At 40.6% G+C, this 19,211-nt stretch overlaps 1 long non-coding RNA gene across 1 annotated transcript in view; it reads left to right on the forward strand.

Annotated features, from left to right (window-relative positions):
* LOC113964669 overlaps positions 1–19,211 on the forward strand; it is a 70,574-nt gene that overhangs the window by 21,216 nt on the left and 30,147 nt on the right. The window contains exons 2-3 of the long non-coding RNA XR_003533253.1: positions 4,334–4,427; positions 9,224–9,336. This is a non-coding gene — a long non-coding RNA (uncharacterized LOC113964669). The remainder of the gene's footprint in view (positions 1–4,333; positions 4,428–9,223; positions 9,337–19,211) is intronic.

Genomic DNA, 19,211 nt, shown 5'->3' on the forward strand with positions numbered 1-19,211 from the left:
GTCAAAAGAAGAATGTTCAATTGAGATTACTCTTGAGCTGGTAAAAATTCACTGTGTATAAATTGAAACTTTCTGTGCTAATTATAAAACATTTATGAGGGCTTCTAGTTTCTTTCCTATAGGAGAGTATTTTCATTCCTGTTGTATTTTTGCATAATCTATTATTCTGAAAGGAAGAAATGCAAAAAGTCAATAGCTGAGGTTGTAGTTTTAAGATGTGCAATGAGAGGCTAGGCTAAAAAAGCTGCAATTTTCTATATAATTTCAAGGGGTGTTCTAAGAAAATATGCCTATTTTATAGGGGCTCTTACGGAAAAATTCCAATTTCATGTGGATTCAGGTGAAAAGGTAGATTTCATGGGATTTCTGAAAATGTCTGGATTTCAGTGGTTCTGTGAAATCTATGACAGCCATGGAAAAATGCACAGTTCTTGTAATGGAGGAAATTTTTATTGCAGTTTGCAGAACTTTTATTTTCTGTGTACATCTGTTCCTCTGACACATATTATGCATTCTGGACCTCTTCCTCATATTGTAGTCTCTTCCTGTGAATATTTTACCCTTCTTGATGGATGCACAGCACTCTGATCCTCAGATGATAGAAATCCATGACTGCTTACAAAGGAGGTTCAACGTCCGAGTGTGGGTGGGGGAAGGGCAGGAAAATTAAGAAATACTAAATACAGTTCTGGGGATTTCGTATTTTATGGTAATACTAGCTTATTTTTTTGCAATATAGGAGGGAAAATAATTAGGACTAAGGAATGGGAATGATTTATCATATTCAACGTGAGATCTAAGCAATGTAGCATCAAAAGCAACTTGCAATTTTTAAAATCTGGGCTTGTGTGGAGAGTCCAGCACAAGACCACCCGAGGAGCATATAAAGCTTCAGAGGAGAATGACTGTGTTGTGGCATCTCAATTTATCCTGTAAGGAATGCCCTCATTGGCTAGGACACAAGTGTGGCTGTAGCACACTTGTGTTGTTCCCTGTCTTCACAGAGGCAGCAGAGCTGAAATAGATCTTGCTTTTCAAAGAGAGAAATTAAGACACAGAGGAGAAAAGGAATGCATCCTCAGACAGGGCTTGAAAATCAATGGTGAGATGAGGTGAAAACTTACAGGAAGGCTGTGTTGGAAGGGCATGGGAAATGACAAAGAAAAAGCATTATTAGGTAAGTGGAGGAATAGGAAAGGAAAGAATTGCGAAGCAGATTAAGCCAAATCTATGTGGGGTTTTAAATAAAGAAGTCTGAACAGTGTCTTGAGACAAACAGGGAGCCAGCTGATTAGCTTTGATTTAATGATATTTTGGAACATCTTTCTTTGCATGAGCAGCCAGAACTGAGAACATTCCTGATGGTGGAGATGAAACCTCTTCTGGGGAATTGCCTTCCTCTTAGCCGAGGGAAGATGTGGAGTGTCCTGGTTTAGGCTGGAATAGAATTAATTTTCTTCTTAGTAGCTGGTACAGTGCTGTGTTTTGCATTTAGTACGAGAATGGTGTTGACAACTCAGGGATGTTTTCATTACTGCTGAACGGTGCTTACACAAAGTCTCAAGGCCTTTTCTGTTCCTCACCCCACCCCACCAGCAAGGAGACTGGGGATGCACAAGGACTCGGGAAGGTACCCTGAGGTCAGCTGGGTTGGTTAGAGCATGGTGCTAATAATGCCAAGGTTGTGGACTTGATCCCCATATGGGCCATTCCCTTAAGAGTTGGTATTGGTGATCCCTGTGGGTCCCTTCTAACTCAGAATATTCTGGGATTAAGTGGATACACAGCCAGGACAGCTGACTGCAAATGACCCAAGGAATGTCCCATACCATATGGCATCATGGTCAGCCTATAAAGCTGGGGAAAGAAGAAGGAAGTGGGGGTCATTCAGAGTGATCATGTTTGTCTTCCCAAATAACTGTGACATGTGATGGAGCCATGCTTTCCTGGGTATGGCTGAACACCTGCCTACCTGTGAGAAGTGGCGAATGAATTCCTTGTTTTGCTTCCTTGCATTCAGCTTTAGCTTTACCTGTTAAATGTCATCACCTTTTGTTATATTCTTTTGAACGAGATTTCGGCCTGCTGGGACCTAGAACTGCTTTTATCACTTCCTCATCAAACAACCTACAATCCAGCTCTCCTTTGCATTTGTGCTGCATGTTCAAAGCCAGGTTGGATGGGGCTCTGAGCAACCTGATCTAGTGGAAGGTGTCCCTCCCCATGGCAGGGGGTTGGAACTAGATGATCTTTAAGGTCCTTTCCAACCCAAACCATTCTATGAAATGTTTTTATCTCAACCCATGAGTTTTCTCGCTTTTACTTTTTGATTCTTTCCCCCATCCCACTGATGGGGAGCAAGCAAGTGGTTGCATGGAGCTTAATTGCCGACTGGGGTTAAACCATGACATGGAGAAATATTACAAAGTACAGCAGAGTGGGTGGGACTATGGGTTATTACTCACACAGGAAAAGAGGAGGACATAAATTTCAGGGTCCTGAGTAATGTCATGTACCACTCTCACTTCCATGGGAAATGGGAAGCAGAAAGCTTACACTAAGACTGGCTATTGATGCACATCAAGGCTTTTCTGTATTTAATGAAGCCAAGAGCTGGTTCTGAGAGGAAAAGAACAAATTAAAGACAACTTGTGTTTGAGGGAGGTGTTTTTATTAGCTGCAGTGGACACAGGTATTTGTACTGCATGTTATGCTGTTCATTATTGCCTACTACCCACTCTCTTCACTGTACCTTATAAGTTCCTAGGGTCTGTATTCCCTTTTGCTCAGTTTCTGTAAATGCTAAATAGAATTTTGCCATATATAGTGTTTTCCAGAGAAAACATCATCACCTTTTTTTATATTATTTTGAAGGAGTTTTTGGCCTGCTGGGACCTAGAACTGCTTTTTCCCACTTCCCAATCAATTTACAATCCAACTCTCCTTTGCATAATCCTATTTCAAATATGAATAATATGAATCCTCCAGTTTATTCTAGCAAGGAAATTTGGGTGGTTATATTTCATCATTGCCTTAGAGAAGAAGGGCAGGGCTGCTGCCAGGATGCCTCTGTACAGATTTTCTCTGCTGAAATCTAGTGAAGAAACTGTAGTTGTCTTGATAACATATTCAAGATTTTTTTTTCTCCCCTCTTTTCCTAGCTCACAGTATCAGCAAGTTGTGGCTGCGCATTTTTCACTTGCAGTAGATAACAGCCTGCCCACCTCATCCTCAAAGGGTACAGGTCAGACAAGGTCCTACTGTCTCTTTCTCTGGCTGCAGCTTCCTGATATATCTGGCTCTGTCTTGGTGACCCTCAGATCCCTGTAGTGATGCCTATGTCACCTCTAGTTTTAATGAGCTTTTCAACATAGGAAAGGGGTGTTCAGCTCAAGTACATCAAAGCCCGGAAGGAGATGTCTGTAATAGCATTGATCAGACAAGCCTGTAGGTCGGGGAGCCTGCACAAGAAGCTGTGGGAGGTTGGAGTGAGTGGTCTGCATCTGGCCTGTGTCGTAGTGACCTCTCCTTTGCCAGGGAGCTGAACCAAGCTCTGCAGGGTGGATTACCAGCAGAGCTTCTCCAGCCCCACTCTTTGTGTATGGCAGGGCAAGATTGGAATTTGTATCTCTTTGGGGCTCTCGTGCTGCTCCTGGTCCCTGTGGTGTAGGAATCAAAGCCATGTGATGTCTTGTGGGTCAGAACAGGATGTGTTGGTACTTCTAGTCAAGAACATAGATCAGTTTTGTTCTTTGAAACTTTCCAGTTGCTCCTTTTCCTTGCATACATTGTACGCTTGCCTTACATGTTTTGTCAAGTCAGGTAAGAAGAAAAAGTCCACACTGTATAATATGTTTTGGCAGACTGTCCCTTTTTCCCCAGAAGCAATTTGTGCCAATATGTAACTATTCTACCAACTAAATATACATGGCTAATGTCTACAGATTTATTCATGCTGATGGGCCCTGCTTGCTGAAAGTGTTCTGTTCACACCAAATGCTGCAACCCTGACCATGCATTTGTGGATTAGCACGCTTGATTAAATATGCATACATAACTGGAGATCACAGTGCAAGGCCATGGACTATCTGAGCCTTTAATCTCAAATGTACCCCATGGGTAAGGTAAAATAATTGGTATCATCACATTTAACCATATAATTTTACCTCTCAACCCCCTTGATTATCCCCACTTTGGGAATCCCCAAAGATCCATGGGGAGTTGTGAGGCCCCAGGATGCCCAAGTTCACATAAGCAGAGACCCGCATTACCTATGGTGGTGGTTCTTTCCACCAAGGGAGAGCTAGGTGATAACCCAGCTATTTTCTTTTAGGTGCTTCCTTTCAAAATGGTCAAAGGCAGTGGGACTTGGAGTGCCCGACACCCTGCTGTTTGCATGGATCTGACATCGTCATTTCTTCTCCGGAGTAAGTTGGCTAAATTAATTTGATTTTAAAGAAGTGAAGCACTGAGACTGTGCCTGACATTTTCAGAATTCCAGGACGCTGTGTTCCCAGATCAATATGCTGATTTAGTAACATAACTTATGCTCAGGAAGGCCATGTGACACTCCCAGACCCATCTATCTTAGTCGAGCATTTCTATTAGAGCTGTGTAAATCCTTTCCAGGACTGCAAGTGAGATTTTACAAGTTTCCCAGTAGACAGGGATAGTGTGGAATTACAAATACCCCCCTGCCCCCCAATCACATGCCAGATTTGAATATACCCCTTTTCTCATGTTTGAGTCTCAAGCAGGCCCTGACACAAGACCATCTGTGTATTGCTTGTAGACAGATAGGCGGGCACCCACATCCATAGATGTGCAGATGTAACAATAAGAGCCTACTGCCCATCAAATGTGCACTTGCATGTGCAGATAAAGAAGAACGTTTTTAAGCAGGCACTTTTGGGAATTAAAAAGATGCACTTGAAAAGGTAAAAGGATACCTCAAGAGAGATTTAAGTTCTTCACATACTTAAATAGAATCAGAATGGTGCACAAATGTTGTCTGAACTTATCTACACACAAACAAACCCAATACCATTTGGTCATGTAACTCATTTAATATATATCAAAACTGTTTGACTGTAGATCAGTCATGTTTAGAATACCCACAGAAACAGCACATTGGAGTCAGCGATGGTTGAGTCACTCAAACAGAAAGTGACTTAAGGACACAATGTGAATGAACTTCTTATTCTGGCAAAAGTATTGATAAAAGTATATCAGAAAAAGTGCTATTTTCTGTGTTAAACAGCTGTAGCTTTCTTATGTGACACAATGCTTTGAGTTTGTACTTCCTTTTACTTAAAAGATGCTGGCTGCTGAATCTCCTAATAGTGCTAGAAAAATCTTTGTGTGTTATTTATTTTGAGGTGCGCAGAAACTCCATTTTAAATAATGAGATATTTACTTAGTTGATTGTAGCAGTGAAGCTGCCTACCTTCTAAACTGATACCACTTGTTTCAGTATTGGCCCAGCTTTCTCAAGTACCCTTCTGTTTACCTGTAGGGACATTTGCCTGACTACAACTTTTAAGAACAGCTTAAATTTATGCTGGAAAGTGTCTGCACCTTACCAAAGGATACCAATTTTCTTCTAAGTGCCTTTTCTTACTCTAAGTAGCCCAAGTACTCCTGCAGGCATCACATCTTTTATGTCCTATGCAATTGCTGGCAGAGCCTTGTACATCAGAACCCTTTGTGCTCACCAGGGAACCAGGATTTGAAGGATCACTAAACTTAGCCATTTTGTATATCAATCCACAAGGCAGCACTTTAATCATGTATTTTCAAGGTTAGAGTGTTCATTTTGGCCTCATACTTGCTAAGTGGCATAGAGATGTTATGCATGGTACATGGTAATGCTATAATTTATTGCTTTCTAAAAGCCACCCAAAGTACTGCACTGTAATCAAATAGCACTTCTTGATGACATTGTGTGCTCCAGATATATCCTGAAACAGGCTGACACAAATAAGTCATTTAAAGGTGCACAGCCAATCAGAAAATCTTGCTAAATGGAAGATTTGTGTATAAGCAGTTTTCTATGTTTTTAAATTATGGCTTTGTCTTAATGAGACGTGCTAACAATGAAGCTATGTGTATGTATTTGGTCTGTCCCTGTTATTCTCAACAAGGTAACTGATATGGCCATATTCTGACCTGCAACATGGGACCAGCATGAGGTTAGTTTGTCTCGATGAGGAAGAAGATAGTCCTGTTACTCCTACTCCGTTCTTGACTTTGGTTACTGACCAAAAACCCACAGTTTTTATACTGGGGAAAAAAAATCAGACGACTCAAACAGAAGATGAAAACTGCCCTCAAAGTGGCTAACTGTTTTTTTTTTTTTGGTTGGTTGGTTGGTTGGTTGGTTTGGTTTGGTTGGTTTGTTTTGGGTTTTTGTTTGTTTTTTGTGGTTTTGTTTGTTTGTTTGTTTTTGGTTTTGTTTTTTTTACTGTAGAACCTGTGAATCTTCCAAAATCTAACTGTTTTCTGCCTCAGTTGGTTCTTACAAACATTAACAGGTTACTTTAGATAGTATGGAGGGCATTAGTTTTTGTCAGGCTTATATCATTGAAAATGTCTCATTTATCTTTTGTTACCCTTTGAATGTCACTCCTGATTTCCCCTTTTTTTGTGAAGAGCCTCAAATGACCACTTCCTACCCTACCTCCAGGAACCCCGGCTAAGCAAGCTCACAGTTTGTAATGCTTCACCTCTTACCTTTGCTGAGGTACTTCTCACTCCTTGAGTGGCCAGGCTTTGGCTTGTGCTGCCTTCCTGGCTCTGCCAGACATTTAGTGCTCAATGCCTGCTTGTTGTACATGGTACAGCCCAGTCCAGGCATCCTTTCTGCTACACTGTCCTGCCACTCTCCCACCAATTATGGGAGCTGCTCTTTCATGCCTCAGGGTACCTTGTACAGCACCTTCAGATATGGAAAACAGCCTCAGTTTCTCTTGATTGCGGGAGATGGGTACATCTCAGCACATCTTTTTGCTGTATTTCTGAGACTACTGGAGAGGTATTTTTAGGGGTAGGCCAGCCACCACCTCTTTGTGAGGACAGACAACGTTTACAAAGTGTCTGCTGGACTTTTAGAGCTCTCTTCATTACCAGTCATTAATGATAACAAGTAAACAAAGTCACAGTGTATTCCATAATACACCTAATTCTAGCTGTAATAGCTCTGGGCCTTTGTAGAAATGTTACCTGTATCCTGGGAAACAATGGACCAAGTTTGACATTGCAAGTATGCCCAAAAATGTAAATACAACTGTTGCACCTTAATTTGCAGAAATGTAGTATTTAGCTACATCTAATATATTTTAAAATGCTTTTCAACATAATTCACTTGAAGATAATTTATTTTGTAAGACAACTTGGCCAATGCTACGATTCTTGGAGTCCTATGTTCTGCAGCATAAAGAGAAGCTGGCATATTTATTCCTTCTGAAGCTAGTGGAAGTCTGTGTGTTGACTTTCACAGGGCTCTGGATTAGATCTTTAATGAACATCTCCTGATATCATTATGGGAGCAAATATTGGAACAGCATCATGAAAACTTCAGATTTTGTCGATATGAAGGATTTATTAAAGTTTTTTTAGTTCCTAGAGTAGTTTGAAAATTGCTTCTTGAAAATTGCTTCTTCACCTACTGCTCTGTTCATGCTTATCCCACTGTGACCTTAACCACCCAAAAGAGTATTTAGTCAGAAAGAAGCTGAGGCCGAGATTAGGACAAATGAAGAAACAGTGCAATATAAAAGCAACCAATTGTTTTGAAGCAAATAGACAAGCTGCAGATCCAGAAATCAAATCTGAATGTGCCCAAAGAGATGCGGGGAGAACTTCTTGAACCTGATAATTTCGGAAGTGTGGCATGTTGGGTATCAGAGAACCTAATAGTTTTAAAATGTAAACACACAGTATGTAAAACATAAACCACAGAATTAATGAATCATGTTAATTTCACACTGCCCCCGCTTTGGACTAATTAGTGCAAATTAAATGCTGCACTTGTCAGGCAGAGCAGTTTGCTTACCATGTATTGCATTAAGAATTATTTTTGGATCCATTTGCACAATGTGAAAATAGTGTGAAAATATTTTTATTTCAATTAGTGGTAGCTTTACAGTCATTAAAAGATTTCTTTAATAGGCTTAGACTCCCATGGCCTGCACAGCTGCATGAGGTCTGGTTTGCATTTAAAGGTGGGAAAAGACGTAGTGGGAAGGAGGACATTTAGCTGACTGGATTTACTTAATTAGCCCCCACCCCATTCTAAAATGTCAGACCAGACTGATCAATTATCTGTCCCTTCGTCAGAGGCCAATTGCTTAATTGCAAATTATCCCCAATAATTACAGAGCCAAATAACTACTGGATTTATTCCTAATGAATGTGGAAGCCCTTAACAAGGATTTAAATGTACCCACCAGGATTACTTGAAATCGACAGCTATCAAAGGGCTGGAATCTGCCACTCTCACTTATGTGGAGGAGAACGTCGCTCTGCTTATTTTCTGTTCATTTTCAGTGAGAGTCAGGGAAGTGAAGATGCTATGTCCATGCCCTGTAATGTTTTTAGGGTCTAACATTTCCATTGTTTCAGTGAGACAGACTGAAAAAGAGAGATTACTGAAAATGAGAAAGGCTGTCAGAACATGGGATGCTGTGAAGTCGGGGCAGAATATAGGACAGAGCGTGGAAATACTGCTTTTGCTGAAATGAGATGGAGCTCTGCCAGGCAGCAAAGAAAGGGATTGTCAAAACAGTAGCACACTCCCCCTCGGAGGCATTCCTGGTGTGGGAGAGGAGGGTCTGCCCACTGCAGGGACAGAGGCCTTCCCTCTCGGTGGGATGCTGCACTGGGAACTGGCCGGCAGCAGCAGGGATGTAATTAGTGCTGACACAAAACACACAGCAAGGCTTTTGACTCTTGCTTTTCAGTTTTGACAGAGAAGAAAAACATAAGAAAGGTGTTTTTTTCTTATTTTGCCTTTTGCTTTTTCCCCTCCCCTCTCTCTCTCCCCCCCCTTAAATAGCTTTCTCTTTTCAAATTACCTGAAATCACTGGGTATGTGGGCCGCGTTCCATGGCGCTGCCCACTCCTCCACACTTGTCAGCCTGGAAACAAGAGGTGTACTTTATTGAAATACTAAATGAAATGAGAACAGGAATTTGAATATAATGCTGTGTCTGCTCATGGGCAGGCAAAGACGACTCTGTAGTTGAAGAAGTAACAGAAATTTGGAATGTGACGGATGAAAGAAACTGAATGCAAAGAAGCATGCAGAGGGGAGCTAAACTACATAACATGGTGCAGGTAAATTAAAGTGGATTAACTGTTTTTGAAATGGAAGCTCAGCATCTGTCTGTTCTTTATCTTCCTTATATTGATGCCAGAAGTCCAGTTTGGAAATCTGTGTCCCACTGTGCTAACCACAGTAAAAACACTGTAACTCTGTGTTTCCCAGCACCATTGCCCAACATCTAAGCAAACGCATTCTCTCAGTTTTTATTTGCTTTTTCACTCTTATATTGCCTGCTCTTTGTAGGTCATGTGTAAGCAATTTTTTCTGCTGCTTTTTCTAGGAGGTTAAGTAATTAACTTGGAGGAGAATAGAAAGCTGTGATCTTACCTCACTTTGAAAGGCTGTTTCCTGAGATTTCTACAGCATGCTTCTTCCCCCTCTGAAATTTCTTACTCTGGATTCTTGCATGGGGAGTTGATATTCTTGACATCAAAGCCCCAACTGGGATCTTTAATTGTGAAGCATCCTATGGTATATTATACTCCTAAAAGGATTTTAACAATGAAAAATGAGGCATGATAAAATATTGGACTATTTGAGGGTTGTTTCTTTAATGGCTGTGCCCTATCTACTTGTACCCTGGTAGGATGGTTGTCAAAGTTTGCTAGTGCAAAGAGAGCCTGAAAGTTTCAGATTGTGCTTAATGGCTCAGTGGTGAGAGGACACAATCCTGAAGTTTCTGAAGCATGTCTGGATCTTCTGGATGTCACTACGTGAAATAGTGACCCCATAACTGGTATAAACTTGACTTGTCTAAAATCTGGGTTTATTTAAAATGTAGCTGATCCTCAAATAATGACTTCAGTACCATTCGTTGTTTTCATATATAACTTTAAGTAGCTTCTCTAGTCTGTCTGTGCTGTTGTCAGTCTGTTGTGGTTGCTCCTTACAGGGTTAATTAAGAATACACTCTTGTTCATACACATGGAATTAGCACGTTAAAATCGATGTGAATTTCTGTCTACACCATTTGTTCACAGAAAGGAACTGGATTTATTCTCTGTACCAGATGCCGGTAATGGGGTGGGGAGGAATAATCATCCATACATTCTTTTAAACTGAGCAGATCTTTTCTTTCCTATTTTTCTAAGTGATATACCTTACCCTTCAATGTTTTTATTATCAGTTTCTCATTCCTTCCTCCTTGGTTTCTTTTTCCCTTTAATACATATCCCAGTCTGCACTGCTGTTTGCTCTTCTTAAGTTGTGATGTGGTCTTGACTGTTATTTGCATTAATACCCGTTTTCAGTATTTGCACCCCTGAAATAAATACCTGTATAGTTAAGGGTGTCAGAAAAATCCAGCATTGTTGATCTTTCTTCTACTTTCCTTTTTAGTCTGGAACCGGAGCATCTTCCTTCCAGCTTCCTCAACTCCTGTGTAATTTGTTTAGCATGAACTCTTTTCTGACAGCAATACTAGGTGCAGGCACATTACCTTTTTTTTTGTTTTTTTAGATCTCTTTTCCATCCTATCTCTAATGTGGGGGATTTATGCATCAGAAATCATTGTAAAGCAACCTTTTCCTCAACCCAGTGTGAAGCATGTTTCTCAATGAATCTTCTCCTCCCATGTTCCTTGTCTTGTCACAATAAATGACCAACAGTTCCAAACAATGTTGTAATTAAAATTTCCTCAAGGAATAGTTGTTGTTATGGATACTGTTAAGTTTGCTGAGAAATGTCAAGGGGTTACTGAGGAAGGAGAAATAGAAGATTTCTGGCCCACTGCCCCCGGGAGGGCGGCTCCTTGTAACGCGGCCCAGGGAGCGCTGCCCTGGGCTCCACCCGGAGCATCCCTGGAGCTGCCGGAGGGACAGGGCTCACCAGGGTTACCCCTGTGTCTGGGGCACCTTCCCGCCCTCACCGTCTGCATGGGTTCGTGCTCTGGGATTGGCAGGGCCGTCTGGGCCGGGTGCCTTCTCTTGCCGGGATGGCAGTCTGCGTGTCTCTTGGGTGTTTGCTGCTTGCTCTGGCTCACAGCCTCAGAGAGGACTAGCAGATTAGAGAGGAACCCCCCCTTTCCCACCTCCCCCCTTTCTTCCTGCTGTAGCTTCAACTGCTATTGCCTATACTAAAGTAAGGCTCTCCAGACACTGTTAGCTATATATACATGTAAATTTACTTTGTAGCAGGTTTGTTTCTTAGGAAGTCATTAAAAAATGGGCAGAAAATAACATATTTGTTTCTGCTCAGGCATTTAACTCCCACCCTGTATTTTAACTCCTCCTACATGAAAAGTAAAGGGTAGCAGAGCAGCAGTCCCTGCTGTGAGTATATATTCAGGGAATTCAGGGAATCTCTGCAGAATAGATACTGGTTCACCCAAGACAGAGGCTGTGGCTTTGCTTCAACACCCTATTATAACATTGGATCTGCTGGCATTGCCCATTAGGAAGGGCAGCGGTCTGCCCAATAACTCTTTAAAATGCATGAAATCAGGTTGCAGAAAAGAGCGGAAATGACCCTGGGGCATTCTGGGAAGTCCTGGAAAGTCCTACATACAAAAGCACGGAAAGTCTAGAATGAGCAAAAGGAGAAATAAAGCTTGAAAAACAGTTAAAATAGGGGAAGCCCAGAATGGCCTCTCAAGTGCTGTGAAGGCCTCTCGTATTTGAATACCTCATTAAGCAGCTGCATAGGAACTGAGAACCTAAATATCTTAAAATATGATCTCAAATAACTCAGATTTTAAGCTGTCTGGAAAGGGAAGTGATCTCCGGTTTCAGGATATGAAAATGCGGGATGAACAGTTACTTTCCACTACATGTCTTTAAGATTTGTCTCATCAATCATAAACCTAGGAAATTATAGTAAAGATTTAAATTCTGTACGGCTATGTACTGGTTCATTCTGAGAAATACAGAGCGAGAAGGGATGTTAGAGGTCCTACTTTATGAATTAAATATCTTGTAAATGGAAGTTGTATCCTGTGAAGTGATTGGCTCCGAACACGTGTAGAGCTATACAGGACTATCCCCATGCTCGGTTAGGTGGGGACGTGTACGTCCCTTGTGAGATCAAGGCACATCCTGGTTCAGCCTGGAAAATCTCAGAGGCTGGGGCAAAAGCATTCAAGCTGTACAGAAATACTCCTACCCGATGAAGGTATTTCAGTCTTCTATTCCTTTAAAAAGACAAACCCAACCTTTTTCATTCAGTCCTAAGCTGACAAATTTGGAGTTTTAGGAGAGATCTGCTTTTGGCTTATGATGCTGAACCAAGTTTTGAAATAGAAGGGAGAAAAAAAGGCATTCCAAAGGCAAAATTGGAGTTAATGCTAAAAAATTTCAACATATAGACAAAATTATAAGTGACTAAGAATAGGAATTTAAAAACTACTCTGCCCTCTCAGTATGTTGCTACCATGACACTACAGTAATTTATTGCTGCAGAACATTCCCTTCTAGAACTCTAAATATTTTAAGGAATTTCAATTACATATTGCCGGGGAACATCTTTAAAAGCATTCAGGTTTGCTACCTTTAGGGACCTTAGAGGAATCCATATGCAGAAAAGCAAACAAACCCAGTGAGAAATGTACACTGTTTAATTAAAATACTAGATTTTGGCACGTTCTTTTTCTTACTAACCATGACTTACTAAGGAAAAAAAATCCTTGAATAAAATCCTTTAAGTGTACAGATAGATTTTTTTTTTCTTCAGAGCTTTGTACAAGTGGCTTGTATTTGTATGACCAAAAATGCATAGACTTGGGTGTATTTTTTGTTCTTTTCATATGTTAATGAGTTATGGACTGTTTTGCACCATTTATATGATCAGCAGTTTAAATGCTCATTGTCCTGAGGGCACAACTTTACATGTGTGAAAGAAAGAGAAGCAGAGCAGGGAACTTGGTCTACTTATGTTGCTGGTGTAAATGTCTGGAAATCACACTTGCCTGGGTGGCAGAAGGGACAGATTACTGTTGTTTTAGTAGATTGTCATCAACTCAGATTTTCACTCTTCAAAACAGGAGAATCTGGGATATTGGAAAGAGAAGTTGGTGGAGCTCTTGCAAGCCTTGCTAATGCAGAATATTCCTGAATGTTTTTAGTTATGAATCAGCTTCATCTTGGTTTCTAATGAATGATTTAAAAACTAGTGCCCATTTGTGAGAAGCACTTTTATACTGATAATATTCTCATCTGTGTTGTTAGTCTCATAATTTATTTCTGTGTTTGGCTACTTTCCTCAGACATGTACAGCCTAAAATTGAACTCAAATTCTATACCACCTATGGTGTTAAATACCAATTTTAGTGCAAGTTTTTATTGTATTTGTCTATGACTGAACAAAAACTAAAGAATCCAGGCAACATTAAGAGGATCTTTAGAATTTCACCAGTCCCCTCATTCTGACTAGTGATGCCATGAGAAATTGGAAGTGGGATAAGTGAATGGGGCTGGTTAAGGGAGTTGGAGGGCTCCCTTTCTTCCCTTCTTCAATTCCTTGCAACTTGCATTAAATTATAGATAAACTCTTAATAAGAACAAAAGAGTAAAAGAGTGACAGCTGAATTTTTAGATTCTGATGACCTAAAAAATTACTTTAAAGACATAAGGAAACATAAAGGATTGAAATATATGACTGTAAACATGCAGACATTGTATTGTCTTTTCTCAGATTCAGCTTCTGATATACACATTCATGAATAGCCCATTTCGGTGACATTACTGGGACAAGATTCCTGTGGGTAAAATTCTTGTTACTTCACTAATATCGGTTAAAGTCAACATCTCTACACAGATTTGAACTTGCTTGATGAATTTCGTGAGGTTTGTGTTATACATACAGCAAGATGTGGGTGCTGTCACCAATGGGTGTATATTGGAATCTGGTGGCAAGTACTGGCTGCTGCGTGGGGAGATGGCTGCAAGTGCAGAGTAGTCCTTGACCAAGCAGCAAAGGACTCTCTGAGGTGTGCCCTGTGGGGAGGACCAGGAAGGGAGTTTGTGAGTGGAGAGCATTGCAGAACAGCAGCTAAGGACTCTGAGGAAACAGCTACTCAGAAAAGCACTGAATGCCTGAAAAGCAACTCAGCAAACACTTTTCTATGAAGTTGAAAGGAACTATGAGCAATAGGCAAGTAGCTTTACTAACGTGGCTTGTTCAGCAAGCTAACATTAAGCTCAATGAGGGAGTAAGAAATTGTTAACAAGCCACTGCAGAAACGTGAGGAATATTGCAGTTGGAAAGCATGAAACTATGCAACTACATATAATACAAATATTAGTTTTCTATGAGAGGCCAAAACAAAGGGGGACACTTGAAACACATAGATTTAGGACTATGTTGCATGGGTAATTTGGAATCCTTCCTTCAGAAAGAGATTGTAATGGGCATCAGAGACCCAAACTGTGTGAATAGGAATTGTCGACTATCCCAAGTTAAAGAAACAGTCAGAATGGATGGAGGAGGCCACAGCGCAGAGGCAGACCAGACTGCAGATTCTGGAAGGAAAAACCAAGGCGGTGATCCCCTCAGTTGGGGCCACAGCCCATCACAAGCCCACGGGAGTGCAGGCAGCAGAGCAAAACCGATGACTCCAAGGGGAAATGTGCCAAACATACACAGAGCTCTCTTTAAATGCTGCCCCAGCACACTGTGCTATCTGCATGTGATGGCTTTCAGCAGGCTGCGTGAAATGATTTGGTAGCCTTAGCTGAGTCCCACCACAGAAATGCCAAGCTTCTTAAGCTGCTTAACAGGCTTGGCGAAGAGGATAATGATTAACCGTTTATTAAAGTCAGCCCCTCCAGGTCAGAATGAGGGATATTGGTATTGAGAAAGCTCGCGCTGCTCTTGCCTTCCCAGTGCCTTTTATGCAGATAGGGGACTTTAGCCTTTGGGGATACAGTCAGTGGTATTAAATTTACTTAAAAGTATGAAGTGCCTTCATTTCTCTGCTGAATACCACTGTGGGCCATTGTGAACTTCCCCCATGCAGTTTGAATCTCCTTAAAGGCAGACGTGCACTGGTTTCTCGGAATAACTCTACTGAGAGCATGCAGTGTACATGTCAACTTAATTAAATGAATTTGTTTAAAATACGATCGATGGTGTGTGAAATTATATAATTATTCCATAAATACACTTTGTTAATTAATTAATACTTTAATTAAAGGGTAATTGGAAACTCTTTGCGTTATTACCTTTTTTGAAGGACATGAATGTGTCTTTACCTCATATTCACCGATTAGACCAAAAAACCCCATTTTTTAAAAAAGAAGGTATTAAACTATGAGCCCAGGAGATTTAAACAAAAAAAAAAAAGGCACAAGATGACAACTATGTCCCAGTTTGCTATAGGAAGGAATTTGGCTGCCCTTTAAAATCTTTGCTTTCAGTCAGTCTTCAGTTTTTCTAATATCCTTCGTGTCTCTTATTCTGGGAGAGTGATTGTCTCTCTGGGAGTTTTGCCTTGAAATGTCTCCCTGGAAAAAGAACTTGGAACAAAGTGCTGTGAACTAGTTGTTGGTTGAGAGAGCTGGTATTGGCAGTTTATCAGAGCTAGACATAAATCCCTCTTTTCCCCTCATAATAATTTTCCTCCAGTATCATTCAGTTTACCTGTTTATTTTGAAGACTATCCATATTAACAAACCCAGATTCCCTATTACTCACTGCCAGAACAGCACTCCAATCCCCAGACCACTTTTTGTAACTGCTGGTGTGGAATAAATGAAAAGAAATCACTGGAAACCAAGAAGAGAGAAATGACTGTGGCCCTTATCTTGCCCCTGGAAATTCATATATAATTCACACTGAAGCCAGTAGGCTAGGAAGGGCAAATTTGAGGCCTGTCTGTGAAAAATTATCAAGAGCTCCCAAATTAAGGCTCTAATTTTGCAAACTTGCACAGTTAAATGTGAATGCCTTCTGTGAAAGCAGAGGAAAGGGTGCTGCTTGCAGGTGGAAAGTGAGCTCATGCTTTTCTTTGCAGCTTTGGGATGTAGACAAATGTGAACTAGGAAATTCTGGACAGTAGATAGTTATTCTGCATGTTTTGATCTTGTTCCTCTGTGGCAAAATTAAACTGATAACTTTCTGCAGCTGTTAACTACTCTGCAACTACCTGCTGCTTGTGGATGCATCAAGAGCTAGTAAGAGTTGTTTGACTGTGACTGGTCTAAAACATTGGTTTTTAAATTTCTAACCTGTCCTGCAGTACCATACCCACTGTAGACCTAGAAGGTCCTAAGAGAAATCATAAGTTCATCGCAGTGACAGCACTTTACTGTGTGACATAAGAGGATTATATGAGGCCAGCACAGAAAGAACAAGGAGCACTGTAACTAGCATAGGGACAAGTAAAAACTAAGTCACTCAAGAGTAGATTACAGCACATCTAGGACAGGCAGATGACCCAGTGTGCATGTATTTTCACTGAAAAAGTTACCCAGCTTTTCAGTGATTATTAGACTTTTTAAAACAAAATCTGCAATTAAAATATTTTTTAATTCCTAATTGAAGAACTGAGCTCGCTGCATTGTATCCTCATAGAAAAGCTACTCTTATTTGTCTTTAAATTCAACAGTGAATCACAAGCCATGCCTGACTTATTCATGTGTGAGATGTCAGGTGCATGAGAGCTTACATCACATGCTATGCCGATGCATAAAATTTTTAAGCCTGTCCTTGACAACTGAACAATTCAGCAACCTGGACGCAAGCTGCAAGGATCAAGAAGTAGGACAAAATTACAACTGTTTATACAGCTTTGCACAATGCCATGGCAATGCTTTTTGCAAGAAGAAATATTTACTGAGAGTAAACACAGTTTAGAATGAGATTTAGTGTCTGTGTCTTCTCTGCAGAGATCCACACACAGAACGCTGTGTTTAATGCTGCTTGAAGAGCCTGAGCTTTTTCCTTGGTGAGCCCTCTGTTTTTTGAAGGTACAGGAATGTTTGGGGTAAGAGAAAGTGTCCACAACATGAAGAAAAACTTGCATAGGCAAAAGGGAAATTCAGTGTAAGTTCTGCTTCTGTTTTTTTGCCATACTGCAGATTGTTTGACAAGAATGATACCAATTAGTGCCAGTGATAGCATAGTTTATGATACTGACATCTGTCCAAGAGAAACTGGCCCAAAAACATCAAACTTATTTTGCAGATGTCACTGAATAATCATTAGGTGGTGATAATTTTCAGTTGCCCAGTGGGGAAAGGTTCCAGCATATTAAATGGTTGAAGTTTCTGAAGTTCAAAATATTGCAAGTGAGAATTTTCACTTGAGACAGCGGGCTGAGGGTTTGCCATCCATCTTTTGCTTTCTTGCAAAGTTTAGGAGCAGGGAGAATGGTCTTTTCAGCAAGGCTGAAATATTTTTGGGCTTCTGTGTTCTGACTGGATTTACAGGTCCAAATTTATCTTGGGGCTAGCTACACTGGCATCTCTAAAGTCATGCCTGTTATCTGCAGGCTGAATTTGCACCAGTAAAAAACTGATCATTCTGACAGGGGCATTTTATTACTTTCAGGAACTATCTACATGATGAGGTGATTTTAGTTGATATCTATTTCACATTCAGGCTTGCAAAACTGAAAATACAAGCCTTCACCTATAAGAAGTCACTAAATAAATGGCTTGATTTTTCTTCTTCCGGGTGTGTTGTGAACAGACAGGGCTCAGCGGAAGCTGTAGCCACACAGCAGCTCTGGTCATTGAGCTCCCCCTTTAAGTGGATAAAAATGAATTTAGGTGCCAGTGGACATTCGTGTAGTTTACATTTAGAAATCTGATGATATCCTAAGTTATACTGGGGGTGGTGTATCTTTATATGTCCTTTTGGAGTTTTTGTTTAACTCTAGAATTATCTCTCTAAGAGATAACCCCTCTCCCCATTTCCTGGCAAAGCCTTAAATTTGGAAGGGACAAGTCTATCCAATACTAATATCAGGCTCAAACTAAGAGATGAACCTGAATAAATCTAAGCTGCTATCTTGTGTACTTCTAGATTCCTCAGCCTCTTCATGACAGTGATAAAGGGATTGGGATTCTTTTTCATGTAAATCCAGGAGGAGGACAGCCAAAGCCTGCAGGGAAAATCTTGTCCCTTCTCACACCCCAGTGTAGAATTTACACCTTCTTACATGTCAGCTCTGAAATTAATCCTCTTGGTCTTACTGAATCTGAAGTAGTCTAACATGGAATAATTTACATGATGAGGGGCTGAAAGAGATGTGTAGCCATAAAGACAGCAATCAGAAGGATGTAAGAAGGTAGAAATTACTTAAAGTAAGTGGTAGCTTACTTATACTTCAAATTCACTTAGATTTGTATGTGAGTTTGGTCCTTACTGTGTGTTAGGGAGAAAGCAAGACCTCATCATTATTTCCTGTTGCTAAATGAGACAGATGTAACAATATCAACATTTTTTAATTCACATATACCTGGTTTTAGAAGGAATTATGAAATGGATATGATTCTTCTTTCATTTTTGAGTTGCATGCTGGGAAAACAATGCACTCGTAGATATGAACAGAAATCATTGCTGCCTGTTAAAACAAATCAGGAAACGTGCTTTCAAATCTTAATATAATTTCTAGAGGAAGAAGCCTCTTGACTTGAATAGTAACGGTCTGAAAATGGTCAGAGAGAGTCATAGAACTAAGTGGGGATCCCAATTACAGATCAGCAGTAATGCAAATGTTGCTGCAGCAGGACCACTCAGCTTCTGCAGCTCAGGAGCTGTGGCTGTGCCTAGAGTGCAGGCATAGAAAACCTCCCTTTCATTATTGTTTTTAATTATCTGCACAACGACAGCGCTGGAATACCTGCTGCACACTGAGGCCCTTTGTGCAAGCCCATCAGCAGAGGCTATGCAGCCAAAGCCTGTATTTTTTGTCTTCTGGAGGTCTTTCCAGCTGAATTTTGCTTTC

This window comes from Neopelma chrysocephalum, unplaced genomic scaffold (genome assembly GCF_003984885.1).
Source record: "Neopelma chrysocephalum unplaced genomic scaffold, ASM398488v2 Primary Assembly neopelma1_42b, whole genome shotgun sequence".
NCBI lineage: Eukaryota > Metazoa > Chordata > Aves > Passeriformes > Pipridae > Neopelma > Neopelma chrysocephalum.